Source organism: Telmatherina bonti (assembly GCF_933228915.1).
Source record: "Telmatherina bonti genome assembly, chromosome: 16".
NCBI lineage: Eukaryota > Metazoa > Chordata > Actinopteri > Atheriniformes > Telmatherinidae > Telmatherina > Telmatherina bonti.
This window is the reverse complement of record NC_136614.1, coordinates 16,398,452-16,412,364: the sequence shown is the minus strand read 5'-3', so window position 1 is coordinate 16,412,364 and position 13,913 is coordinate 16,398,452.

Below are 13,913 nucleotides of genomic sequence, written 5' to 3'. Positions count from 1 at the left end.
CATTTTATTTCATTGGAAATCATGTAATATGGGATTTTAAGAAGTGTTTTGTAGTTTTATTTGTAACATTTTTCTAGTAAGGTGGCTAGGGGCACTTCTTCATCTCTGAAATATAATAGAAAATCACTGGTTCCCATTAGTAGACAATCAGAGCCACTGAGGGCCTCTACCTCTCAGACATGTCCCCAGAGGTGCAGTACAGTACCACAGAATGTACCAACACCGCCTCACTAGTGATGGCTAAGCTGGGCTCCTGTCTAACCTCAATGGGTGGGAGCCCTCAATCATCTGCTACATTTTGGCCAATTACACATTTTCTCTCTAATAAAATAGATGATCATTAAACCACTGCCATACCCCTGTACTACTCATTACCCCACTGTCACACCGTACCAACATGGCGTACCAAAGTTAATACTGAGGTGCATGGAACCAAGGCCAACAACTTATACCCCAAGCTTGAAAGCATTTACCTTCAGATGATAATTGCAGCACAGGACTAAAACCTATTACATACTCCACGAGAAGCAAGAACTGAGTTCTTGTTCTCGAGGCTGCAAGAACAAGAAAAAACATCTTGTTCGGCAGGTCCATACATACTACACGAGAAGCACGTCTGCAGCGGGGAGGGATCACAGCGGGGGGGGCGATGTCTGCTTTATGTGCACTGAACCCGGTTACCTCCGCCGCGGAGGTCGTTTTCCCCGGCGTCTTTTTGCTTAAGATAACTTAAAAGGTTACAGAGGGATTAAATTCTGGTGGTGATCAGGATCACCGTTTGGATCCAGGAATGTTTTAAAAGGATTCTTAAACATTGTGCTTGGCGGAGGTTTCCGCTCTCCGAGTTTCGAGTTTCATATTTAACGAGCAGCTTCGTCCGCGGCAGGGCGGGTTGTGCACGCGGCTGGGTCCGAGTGTTTTATTGCCACATGTAAAAATGTTCGTACTTTCTCACCACCTCGATAAGCTGTTTTATCAAAACAATCCATTTTGCCGGCAACAGCAAACACAAGGAAGCAGCAACTCCGCTTCATGCTTTCTCCGTGTTCACGACGCCCACCTCCAATGTCCGACCAATCACACGATGCTTCTCTCAGCCCCACAAGAGTTCTGCCAGCCCGGTGTGTCAAGAACTGTCCTCAAACACGTCCGCGAGAACAAAATGACGTCATTTTCTTCTCGGAGCCTCGAGAACAAGAAAAAAGTTCTCCCTTCTTGTGGAGGATGTAACAGGCTTTATGGAAGCCTGTATGTGTCAGAACCCTGACGGAAATGTGAGCCATTCAAGACTAAATAAAGAGAGGGATCATCTTACTTTAAAAAGAAAATGGATCTTCTTCCCCTTTTGCACAACCAAAAGACACCGGATTTATGAAAAGATTTGTATAAAGGTTGTACTACAGGCAGGATCAGCATTTAAACTGAAGCCACAAAATACACAAACATTTCATTTTGCTTTCCTGCCGTTATTCCACCCCACATATCGTTTGTAACTCATTACACATGAGGCTAAAAACCTAGCTTAATTAACTTGCCTTGACGATTTAATGTATATGAGGGACACTAACAAAGAAGGTTTTGATCAGTATTTTGAAAACTCCTGAACTTGAGTTTTTATGAGGTTTTGGTACAGAAAATGAAGGAAAAGGTAAAGCAAACTGACCATACATTTCTACACCAAAATGTTAAATATGTTAGTCTATCGTGCAAAACAGTTTCACTACAGAGGCTCCACATTTGTGAAATTATCCAATGTTTGCCTTTTCAAATAATATGGCAAAGTTCTGCTTCATATGAAAATATTTTTTTCTTCTGTCAAAATGTCCAAAATCTAACCTGCTCATGTAATCACATGAAACATAAACTATCAAACTGGAAAATGCATATTCTGAGGAACGTATGTAGACAGTTGTATCACATCACAGACCCAATACTGTTCAAACTTTTTTCACTTTACTACTTTGTAGTTAAATGTTGTTGGTTGAAGTTAGCCATAAAAAAATTAGGATAAATTTCAATAATGACAAATATATTTACCATTAGGCATTAAAAAAAATAAAAATACTCCACTCAAATATTTTCAGGGGCCTTCATTGTGACACTACGATGTGGACATGTAGAAAATTTAACCTGTTACACATTTTTTGTGACACTGCTGGTTTTGTTGCCAAAATGTAATAATTGCAATATCTAAGAAATAAGAAACGTTGAAAACCTCTAAATTGTTGTTTTTATAGACAAGAGATTTGAGTGTTTTCATTAAACACCAGCTAAAGGCTGGATTAACCTAAATAAATCAAAAGAAGGAAAATGACTGTGACTAAATTTATCCTATAGTCATTATGCGTTCATTTCTTTGCTTAAGGACTGATTAAGAAGGGATTGCACTAGTGTTCATTTACTTTTCCCATTGTTTGGGGAACGGAAACTAATTTAAAAAGGTGCTGTAGACTGGCCAGTCATGATGTCTCCAATCTACATTCATTCATTCTATGCAAGTCCTTTGTTTCTCTACGTATGTTCTCTTGATGTGCAATTATCAACATTACATGTTTACATTAAGCCTTCATGCAATGCCTGACATAGAATGGAATAATAAAATATATTGGTGGCTCTTATAACAAAAATGACATTTGATTTAAAACTCTTTTGTTGTTATTGCCGTTTCCTTTTTTGCATGAGCCTCAGGCAACGCAGAGTTTCACTTAGTGCTTCTGGCAAAAAAAAAAAAAAAAGTTGTTTTCTTTAAACATATGCCATTATAGCTTATATGTGTCTTAAAATTTTAAGAGTTTATTGGTGGAAATCCTGCCATGTAGTAGCTTCCGCATGATTTGTGACATCATGTGTAAAACCTGTGAACAATCATTTTTGAATAATTGACAAAATACTTGGCTTCTGCTAATTTGAGGGAAGGATTGGGAGAAGGGGGGGGGGGGGGGGGGGGGGGGGGGGGGGGGGGGGGTTGTGGGGGGGGACCAGGACCTGTGAAGACTCAATTGGAAATGCTGTACAAATGCTTAACATGGTACTAAATTTAAGAAAAACAGAAGCGTAAACTGGTGATTGGCTGATACCAGTTAACTTGTCCATTCTATAAATAGGGTTTATCTCGTGTCTTAGTATCGTTTTATCATTCAGTCCAAAGAAGCTACCCTTCCCTTAAAGCAAGTAGAAATGTAGCAAAATACAGCTCTATTCAGATCTAAATGTTATTTTGAAGTTATAAACTGTATATGAAAATACATTAAAAAGAAAAAAAGAGGGTATTTATCATTATTTTAAACCATACAACCATATTTTGTGTAAAGAAATATATAATCATTTGTAAGAAATTCTGAACTGTCTGCAGTTTTCACTATGTTACAATGTGTAATGAAACCTATTAGTTTGTTTACATTTTGTTGTAAACCAAATTTGATGCAGCAGCTGTTCTAACTCTGTGAGGTCCACTTATCCTGGACAGAGGTTTTTGGATGGAATCTGAGCTCATCTAAACCTGTAATACAGCTCGAATATAAAACTTTTTCTGTGTTTTCCTCCCTCATTTAATCACAGTGTCTTGAATGAAACATGCTACTCTGTTCATGTTGAAATTTTCAGGGATCTCAGACTGCATTGTAAAGTGAACCGGAGCTTGTCGACCTTATAAAACTTCCTTTTGATAACCATTGTTTAGCTTGCATTTTGTTAGCCTATGCCTATTTTGTTAATCGAATGAAAAAGATTGTGTACATTTTTTCCTTTTATTTTGAAATAGCTTATTGTGGTGTTCTGTTATTTTATATTACCCTTATGTATTTTTCATAAATTGATATAAAACAATGAATTAAAATGTTTATCATGTTTATGTTTATGGTAATCTCAATGAGAAAATGGGGGTCATAGCTTTACAATGCATTTAAAAAGATAAAACTGACTAATGGCATATAATAAACAAGATTTTCTTCTCTGGACTCGACACACCAGCACATGACAAATGCACTACATGGGCCAGGCAGAGTGCCTTATTTTGTTCCTTTTAACATGCCTTACTTTTCTACTAAGCTATCACCTTTTTGTTTTTGTTGGTTTGTTTGTTTTCTTTTGTATTTTTTTTTTAGGCATCCGTAGCTTAGCTGGGGGGCGTAGAGAGTACGGTAGGTCTGGTAGGGAACTGCTTTATTATCTTCTTTTCTGTATGTTGTTACTTCTGCTTTTCATACATTTTGTCTGACTCATTCACATTTTTCACATGATAGTAATAAGATAAGTTAAAGATGTCATGCATTGTAAATGATACATTTATATGTTTTCATCTGTTTCCACATCAAATCTAGTGGAAAATTTACAATCCTGAAGTCCTGGATTTTAAACTCTACAAACCAAAAGTACAAAATTTAATAAATCTGCACTTTTGCCCTGTTCAGTATTAGTTTAGCGGCACCTTTTTGTACTTTTGCATTTTCTTTTTTCAAACAAAGAACAAGCATAAATATTCCACTAAAAATAATCTCATCTGCACAAGTGGAACATACTTTAAAACATGCATGACACCTACTACAGTCCATTAATTAATTTGTTTTTATTTTATTATTATGTTTAATATTGTTTTAATATTAGTTTTGTTCAAATTCATTGTTATTACTGAGTCACCCTCCTGATTTACCCTTATATACATTTTCTTAAACAGAGGGGAATAAAAACTGAATACAGGATGTCTGTATAAACAAACCAGCATGCTACAAGACATTTAAAAAAAAAAAAAACTAAAACCATAACAAATCAATGGCTTTTGTAGATTAATTCATCACTTAATGTGTAAATATTCCATTTAAATTCTTTGATGGCTTTCATGAATATGCCCAATAGGACCTTGACTGTTAAAGTGCAAAGTAATGCACTTTTTGTTTATACTTTATGACATGGTTGCAGACAGTCAGATGTTAAAATGCCTGCACTATCATAAAAGATCAAATAAAATAAACGTTTGTACCACAGTCATGCTTTATTGGTGCTGAGAAGACATCCTCATTAAACTGCTGCAGTTCCTCTTTGGTAATACACAAAAATTAGGCACAGCTGGCTCAGCACAGCAACAGTGTGTGTGTTTGTGTGTGTATGTACACACGAGCTAGCATTCTTGAATCAGCTGATAGTGGTGCTGTTAGAAAGAGTGCCCAGCCTGCACTTACACACCCATACTGCCATCATCTGTTCAGATGCACATCGGTGGCACCTCAGACAGGCACACTCGCACAGTTTTAAGTCCCACACAGAATATTGGAGGCGCCCATCCTGACTTTTTTCCGGGTGGGGTTAAACAGCTGATTTCCATCAGAGGAACCAATAAATTGGTAAACTTGCCCAAGGAAAACAGAGAAGATAAGGTTGGCACAAGGCAGTGAAACACAAAAGAAGTTAGGAAGAAGCTACTCTAAAAGCAAGTTAACCTGGAATGTCCCGTTTATGACTGCATTAGCTACAAATCAAATTTGATTAGCCTTCAAAAGCTACAACAGAACTGGATTTAGTGGAGATATCACATTGATCCATCCAAAAATACCAGAGGTCTTCATTTGTCGACCAGCTACTTTAAACATCTGCCCTACTCACTCCTAAGAAGCCACAGCTAACAGCAGTGTATTTCTTAAATTCTTTGAAGTGCTAGACAATAAATGTATTGTCATTTATTTTGTACATATTTTGCTTTAAACATTCTTGAGTCACGTCCATGTATTAGAAATAGCGACTTCTTAGCTTAGAGACTGGGCAGGCAGTGTGGGTGTGCACGTTGGCACTGCTTAATTTGCATATTCACAATTCCAATTCCCTGAATAAGGAAAAGAATGTTGAGTCATCACCATATTAAGGCTATGACGAGTCTTTTCATGACAATGGCTTTAAACATGTACAAATTCAACAAAAAACATTTAATCACTACTGAAATGGGACTTAGCTCTTTTTTTTTTTTTCTTCAAAGTTCATTTTCTGCTACCAGAGTCATCTTGTAGTGAAATCAATGCTGCTAGAAGAAAAGCCATTTCTTAATTTCTGAAGCCAAAGTCAACACTGAAATACCTAATACTAAATGTTTTCGGGACTGGAGGATATTTGTTTAATAGCTGCAATTAGACACATTTTTAAAATTGTCACAAACCAATTGGCCAAATTTTTGAGAGAGAGATAGAGATAGAGAGATAGAGAGACAGAGAGATAGATAAAAAAAATTTAAATTTAGAAACAAACAGTGCTGCAAATACAAAGTTTAGGGATTATTTTATGGAATATTCAGCACCCTTCTTTTAATTACCCCTTTTCATTCTTTTTTTTTTTGTTTTTGTTTTTTTTTTGCTGCCTTTAAGACAACCATCTTGAAAAGGTTTAACAGAGAAAATGTTTGTTTTTTTCAGTACCTATTTATAGTAGGGTTATTTAGAAAGTAAAGCTTTTGTAATCTGATGTAAAACTAGACACCCTTTCTTCATAAGGTCAGAGGAGATGGAAGATTTTATGAAATACTTTTGAACCATTGATTTGCCTTGGTTTACTATACTAATCATACATAAAAGGTTTCCTCACCTTGTAATCATGGGGGCATCACCACTGTATGTATATATGTATGTACCTATGAACAACGTGCCCGTTTTAAAAAAAAAGTGCTTCTCAGAAGTGCTTTTTATGTAAATCCAGTGAATTTATTCGGAACAATCGGCCTTTGCACAAACTGAAGTCCTAGTTGTCCTATTCGTCAACTCATTCATCACTTTCATCCTCCAGCCTTTCACCGATTCATCCATTTATCAATCCATCTATATTCAGAAGGTTGATGTTAGGTATAGGGAGAATTGACAAATCCATTTTCCTAAACTTCAAACTATAAGTGGCTGGATGTCCACTATGAGGAAATTTTAGGCAACTAATTCTGAAAAATACCCGTTTAGGAGAAATTACAATCATTTAGAATATTTCACCAAGATCTTCGAGTCAGACATTGAAAAAACTTTCACTACAATATTGTGTTCTACATTTTATTTGTAGTTTTATATTAAGAACTCAAATTGTAGGCCTGAACTTGTTTCTCGATTTTTTTTTTAACAAAAAAAGCTAAATATCTTACATAGGGAAATTCAGAGAAATCTCTGCATAGATCAAATTTAAATAAAACTAAAATATATAAGTCAATGATATTTGTGCTAAACTTGTTTTAAAAGTTTTCCACTGTATATCCACTAGACCATACATGTCAAACTCAGGCCCATGGGTCAATTTTGGCCCGCACTAAAGTCATATTTGGCCCGCGAGATGATTTCAAATATATATTACGTCAGGCCCTCCGATCCATTATACAGCGCAAATACCCCTAACACTACAAATCCCACAAATCTGTCTTGGTGAGCTAGACTCCGGACGGAAACCCCACCTCCCACCCCACCTCGACGCGTTCAATCTGCAGCTTCAGGGGCGCGCGCACGTCATCACTGTTACATCGCCATGAGGGCTTTTAGAACCAAGTTGCGCTTGTGGGAGAGTCAGATGCAGCGAGGGAACCTGGCTCATTTTTTGTGTTGCCAAGTCATGAGAGAGCAGATCTCTACCGCCGTGTTGCCTTTTGCACAGTTTGCTGAAAACTCAATCTGAATTAACTGTCACTGAATTTACCCGTCAATTTGCCGACTTTGAAGCCAAAAAATGTAGATTTGAACTTTTTAGCAACCTGTTTGTGGTTGACGTGAAAAGCACACTAACCAACCTCCAAATGGAGCTGATTGAGCTACAGAGTAATGACACGCTCAAGTCAAAGTATGACTCTTACGGCGCTGCATAACTTCCACCTTACCTCCTCGACACGCTGCTCCAACTCCCCAAACTGCGCAAATGCTCTCTATGTTCAGCAGCACATATCTGTGTGAACAACTGTTTTCTTTAATGAAGATGAACAAAATACCACACAGAAGTCGTCTCACTGATAAACACTATTCAGTCCTGAGGATTTCATCAGCTCAGAGCCTGACTCAACAAATTAATGCACTTGCATGTAAAAAGCAACGCCAAGTATCTGGATTCGACCCATGTGCATCATCAGAGTAAATGGAAGCTAAATAAACTGGGTAAATATGATGTTATTTAGTGAAGGCATGGTCTGTTCAAAGTTGAAAGAGATAATTAGTTGTTTTGGTTTTTTTTTAGGTGTTGGCCTTGATGGCCTGTGATGAAAAGATTTAGGTTACAATTAAAATGAATCGAAAGTTCCAGATATAGACCCCTGATATTTAAGTTTTTTAGTCCTGTTCTGGGTTCAGTGTTTAAGTAAAATAGGCCTAACTATTATCTAATATGTGAAAATGTTTAATACAGTAGGCCTACTGTATCTCAAAGATGAAAAACATGAATAATAGCCGTCACTTTCTGAATAAAAAAAATGAGTTTGGCCCTCTACTTTGTTCCGCTTTTTAATTTTGGCCCTATTTGAATTTGAGTTTTACACCCCTGCACTAGACTTACTGTAAATGGGCATCAATTACGCCTTATTTTGTCTACATGTTTGAAATATTAAGAAATAAATGAGAAATGAAAAGTTAAGAGGAGTAAGTGCTACGTCCTTTTTACTGATAACAGTGATATTCCGCGAATGTGCCACACTTATAAACATTCAAAATTTGGCATTGGATGTGTTTTTCATCATAAATACAGCCACCTTCTGTGGAGCTTTAAAGTGGAATAGGTTAGATAAAAATGACATGAAAAATTGTGGACATGAACAAGAGTAATTAAAATAGGAACAATCGTTTCAGCTTACATTTAAAAAAGGTACTCACTGATTTATCTGACTATTTTGTTGTTTGCTTTACTAGGACTTAGTAAATAACCTATTTTTCCCAGAAGTTCTTACATTAACCTTAGTAGCCAGAGAAACCTCACACCCATGTTGTTACATTTCCAGCCCCCATGCTCATGTAAGCAGCTCATCAGTCACTGCGCATCATTAACTCACAGTCCACCCTGACCCGAGTAGCCTGGACCGCATTTTCCCAGCCTCTTTGCCAATCTGAGTCAACAACTTTGGCAAGAACAGCCTCTGGCACAAATGGAGGGAGTTGGACCGAGTGGAGACGTTTATGGCACTTTCTTTCTGAGCAATTTAAGGGTCCAACACAAAGGAGCAAAAGGTTTGAGATGTCTTGCTGAGAAGCATGAGTGTAAAAGGTCTGTCACGTGTTCTCTGCACCAAAACTCTGAAATGATACCAGGCTGAATTTGCATGAAGTGCAAACAAAAACCAGTTTTTTTTTTTTGTTGCAATTAACTGAGAATCAATTGTCAAAAGAAGCTGACACGACAAGAGTTATGATTGCACAAATGTACTTGCATTTCATGTAAAGTACGACTTAAACCATGAGTGATGCATAAGCAGTGCAAAAAGTGGAGTGATCATTCACATTTGTTTAAGAATCTAAATAAATGGGAATGACAAACATCAAAAAAGCTCCATGGTCTTAATACATTACCAGAATGTAAATATTGAGAACAGAAACAGACTGTCCTGCTTTTCGGTTTAGTGTTTTAAGTCAGCAGTTCTCACCACATTGTCTGATTTTCTTGGTTTCCTTGCTGTCTAAAACCACATCTGTAGTTCTGCAACAATGCCATGACAGCAACTTAAGTTTCTCTCTTCAAGCATATGTTCGTGGCATTCGCCTGGAGTTTTTCAATAGTTGACTACAATAACTGTTTTTTCTTTTAGTCTATGTGACAATTATACTGAAACATATTTTGTGCCTCTCATTAGGAGACACAAACAATTAAAAAAAAAAAAAAAGACAGGTTTACTGAATATTCAGGACTCAAGAAAATGTCACTGAAATCATTAAAAACAGTAGCTGAAATCATTTTATGCAGTGTTTATCCATCCAAATTTTCAAGCTGACTGAAGTTTAATATATTAATGATTTCTGCCTTTTGTCTTATATAAATGTAGTGTGAATAGGTAAAGAAGTAATTTTACATAACTAAATGATGCATGTTATGTCATTCTCTGTTTTAGTGCATTACTGGTTTACCAACTGATGCAAGTATAACTGATCATTTGATCATGACATGATTTACACATTGAGGCAATGTGAATGTGCAAAATTCCTAAAAACTTCATTGATTATTTATCTTTAATAACTTTGGCCTGATTGTGTCACAAGCATTACAGTTTTTCCATATGTTAAGAATCATCTTTGCTGCTCGTTCTTATACAAAGATCTTTTTGAACTATAAAGGCAGCTGATGCACACAGAAAGGAAAAAAAGTTCAACACTAAAACAATTTACATTCAAATGTTTCTTATAGTATCAACTTTGCTTACAGAAACAAAGAAAACAAGGAAAGTTGCCCATCAGCATTGCTAAAAGGCTGCAAGCCGTGTCAGAACCATTAAAATGTCATCACATGAGAAAGAAACACACCTATTGCTAGATTTAAAAAAAGAAAAAAAAAGAAAAAACAGAAACCAGTTTTCCCTGAATTTTCTCTTTTTTTCCCTTTACAAGGTCAGTGGTGTAGTCCAGGGTATACATGGGTGTATGGAGTATACCCACTTCTTTTTCAGTCAGCATTGAGTATACCCACTTCTAAATCCCCTGTGATGCTGCTTTTACAGTTACAGACGTCCATACGCATGTAGCTACGTCGCCCAGCAGCTAAGCTAAGGTTACCTTTGCTACACTGGTGCAGTTAGTCAACAGCTGCATTTACTTGAGCCTGAACATAGACATAATAAAGCTATATGTACATGTGTCTATGAGCCTGTTTCTCACTAGTCTGTGTACCAGTATTGGTTTAGTCCTTTCATAACTCTTTCTCCCTGAAACTGAAGAGTAGAAACTATGCGACAATGAGCAAATGTACGGATGGATTTTTTAAGTAGACTAAATCCAATCTTACGTGTCACTTATTCTGAAACAGCATTTTTCTGGACTATTTTTTTCCATTTTGAAACAAGGACAAAACATGAGTATACCCACTTCTTGGACCACTACACCACTGTACATGGTGAAATCATAATAAAGTTTGTAATGTTAAGGATTTGCTTACATTAAAAATTTAATCCAAATGAGTTATATTTAACATTTGAGAGAAAAAAATCTTTTTTGTGACTAAACTAAACTGTGTTTCTTTCTCTTATAATCATTTATTGACTGCCCTTTTTGCAAAAGGATAAAGACAGTCTATTAACAGTTTATGTGTAAGTGACCTTTCCAGTATGGAAGAACGACTAGGTGCTGATTTTGTACTTTGTATTCGATAACAGCATCTTTATAACTGGTCCTGCTTGCTCCTTACAGGGATTCAGTTTCGTCTCCCTACTTCATGCAGCGTGGATCGTGCTCAGCCTCCTCCAGGTACTATTTTTTTTACAGCTTCCCTCTCACCCCATACTAACACTTATCTTTGCAAAACATTTCTGTTGCCCTCATGAATCCATGAACGTAGCAAATAATGTCCTTTTTAATCTAAGAACAAAAATCCAACATAGCTACATGTACACAAGACAAAACCTGTATCTACAGCAAAAAAGAAAACTTTATCATCATTTCATGCATTAAACTAGGACTAAAAATTAAATGAAAGTGAAAAAAAAAAATCTTTCTCCATCTTCATCTGCCACTCATCTGGGGTCGGATCATGGGGGGGAGCAGCCCAAGCAGGGAAGCCCAGACTTCCTTCTTCCCTCTCTCCAGCCACCCAGCTGTCCCCAGACAGCTCGTACAAGGGGGTCTGGTCCCCTATACTCTCAGAGTACCCCCCACAGGAGCCCCGGGGGACACGGTCGAATGCCTTCTCCAGGTGCACAAAGCACATGTAGACTGGTTGGGCAAACTCCCATGCCCCCTCCAGGACCCCAAAGAGGGTATTGAGCTGGTCAACTGTTCTGCGACCAGGACGAAAACAACACTGCTACTCCTCAATCCGAGATTCAACTATCCGACAAACCCTCCTCTCCAGGACCCCTGAATAGACCTTACCAGGGAGGCTGAGGAGTGTGATTCCCCTGTGACTGGAACATACCAGTCAGTCCCCTTTCTTAAAAAGGAGGACCACCACCCCAGCCTGCCAGTCCAGAGGCACTGTCCCTGATGTCCACGCGATGCTGCAGAGACACGTCAGCCAGGACAGCCCCACAGCATTCAGAGCCTTAAGGCACTCCGGCCGGATCTCATCCACCCCCGGGGCCTTGCTGCCAAAGAGTTTTTTAACCACCTCAGCGACTTCAGCCCCAGAGATAGGAGAGTCCACGCCTGAGTCCCCCAGCTTTGCTTCCTCATCGGAAGACGTGTAGGTAGGATTGAGGAGGTCTTCGAAGTATTTCCTCCACCAACTCACAACATCCCGAGTTGAGGTAAGCAGCTCTCCATCTCCACTGTACACAGTATTGACGGAACACTGCTTCCCCCTCCTGAGCCACCAGATAGGGGACCAGAATCATCTCAAAGCCATCCGGAAGTCTCTCCATGGCCTCGCCAAACTCCTCTCTCCTCCCAAGTTTTTGCCTTGGCAATAGCCGATGCCGCATGCTGCTTAGCCTGTCAGTACCTATCAGCTGCCTCCAGGGTGCCACAAGCAATGAAGGCCTGATAGGACTCCTTCAGCTTGACGACATCCCTCACTGCTGGTGTCCACCAACAAGTTCTGGGATTACTGCCACTATAGGCACCAACGACCTTTTGGCCACAGCTCCGGCTGGCCACCTCAACAACAGAGGCACAGAACACAGCCCATTGGGACTCAATGTCCCTCGCCTCACTCAAGACATGGTTGAAGCTCTGCTGAAGGTGGGAGTTGAAGCTCTGACGGGGGACTCTGCCAGACGTTCCTAGGAGATCCTCAGAACATGTTTGGGCCTGCCCAATCTGACTGGCCTCCTCCCCCACCATCTGAGTCGACTCAGATGGTGGGGGCATGTGGCCGCAGGTCCAATGATACAAATACAAAATCCATCATCAAACTGCATCCCGTGGAGTCCTGATGCCAGGTGAACATATGGACGTGTTTGAACGTGGTGTTCGTTATGGACAATCCATGATGAGCACATAAGTCCAATAACAAAACACCATTTGGGTTCAGAGGGGTGGGGGGGGTCATGCCTCCCAATCACTCCCCTCCAGGTCTCACTGTCATTGCCCACGTGAGCAATGAAGTCCCCCAGCAGAACAATGGAGTCCCCAGAAGGAGCACCCTCCAACACTCCCTCCAAGGACTCCAGAAAGGGTGGGTACTCTGAACTGCTGTTCGGTGCATAAGCACAGACAACAGTCAGAAACCATCCCCCCACCCGAAGGTGGAGGGAAATTACCCTTTCGTCCACCAGGGTAAACCCCAATGTGCAGGCACCAAGCCAGGGGCTAATGAAAATGCCCACATCTGCTCGGCGCCTCTCACCATGAGCAACTCCAGAGTGGAAGAAGGTCCAGCCCCTCTCGAGGGTACTGGTTCCAGAGCCCAAGCCTTGCGTCAAGGTGAGTTCAACTATACCTAGCCGGAACTGCTCAACCTCGCGCACAAGCTCAGGTTCCTTCCCAACCACAGAGGTGACATTCCACATCCCTAGAGCCAGTTTCTGCAGCCAGGGATTGGAACGCCAGGGTCCCTGCTTCTTGCTGCCGCCCAGCTCACATTGCACCTGACCCCTATGACTCCTCCCGCAGATGGTGAGCCTACGGGAGGTAGGGCCCATGTAACCCTTTCGGGCTGAGACTGACTGGGCCCCACAGGAAAAGGCCCGGCCACCAGATGCTCGATCGTGCCCCAACCCCAGGCCTGGGCTCCAGATAGGGGCCCCGGTGACCCGCGTCCAGGCAAGGGAACATTTACGCCCATGGTTGTAGTCATCGTAGAGATCTTTGAGCCGCACTTAGTCTAGTCCCACCCCTAGACACCCGTTTGCC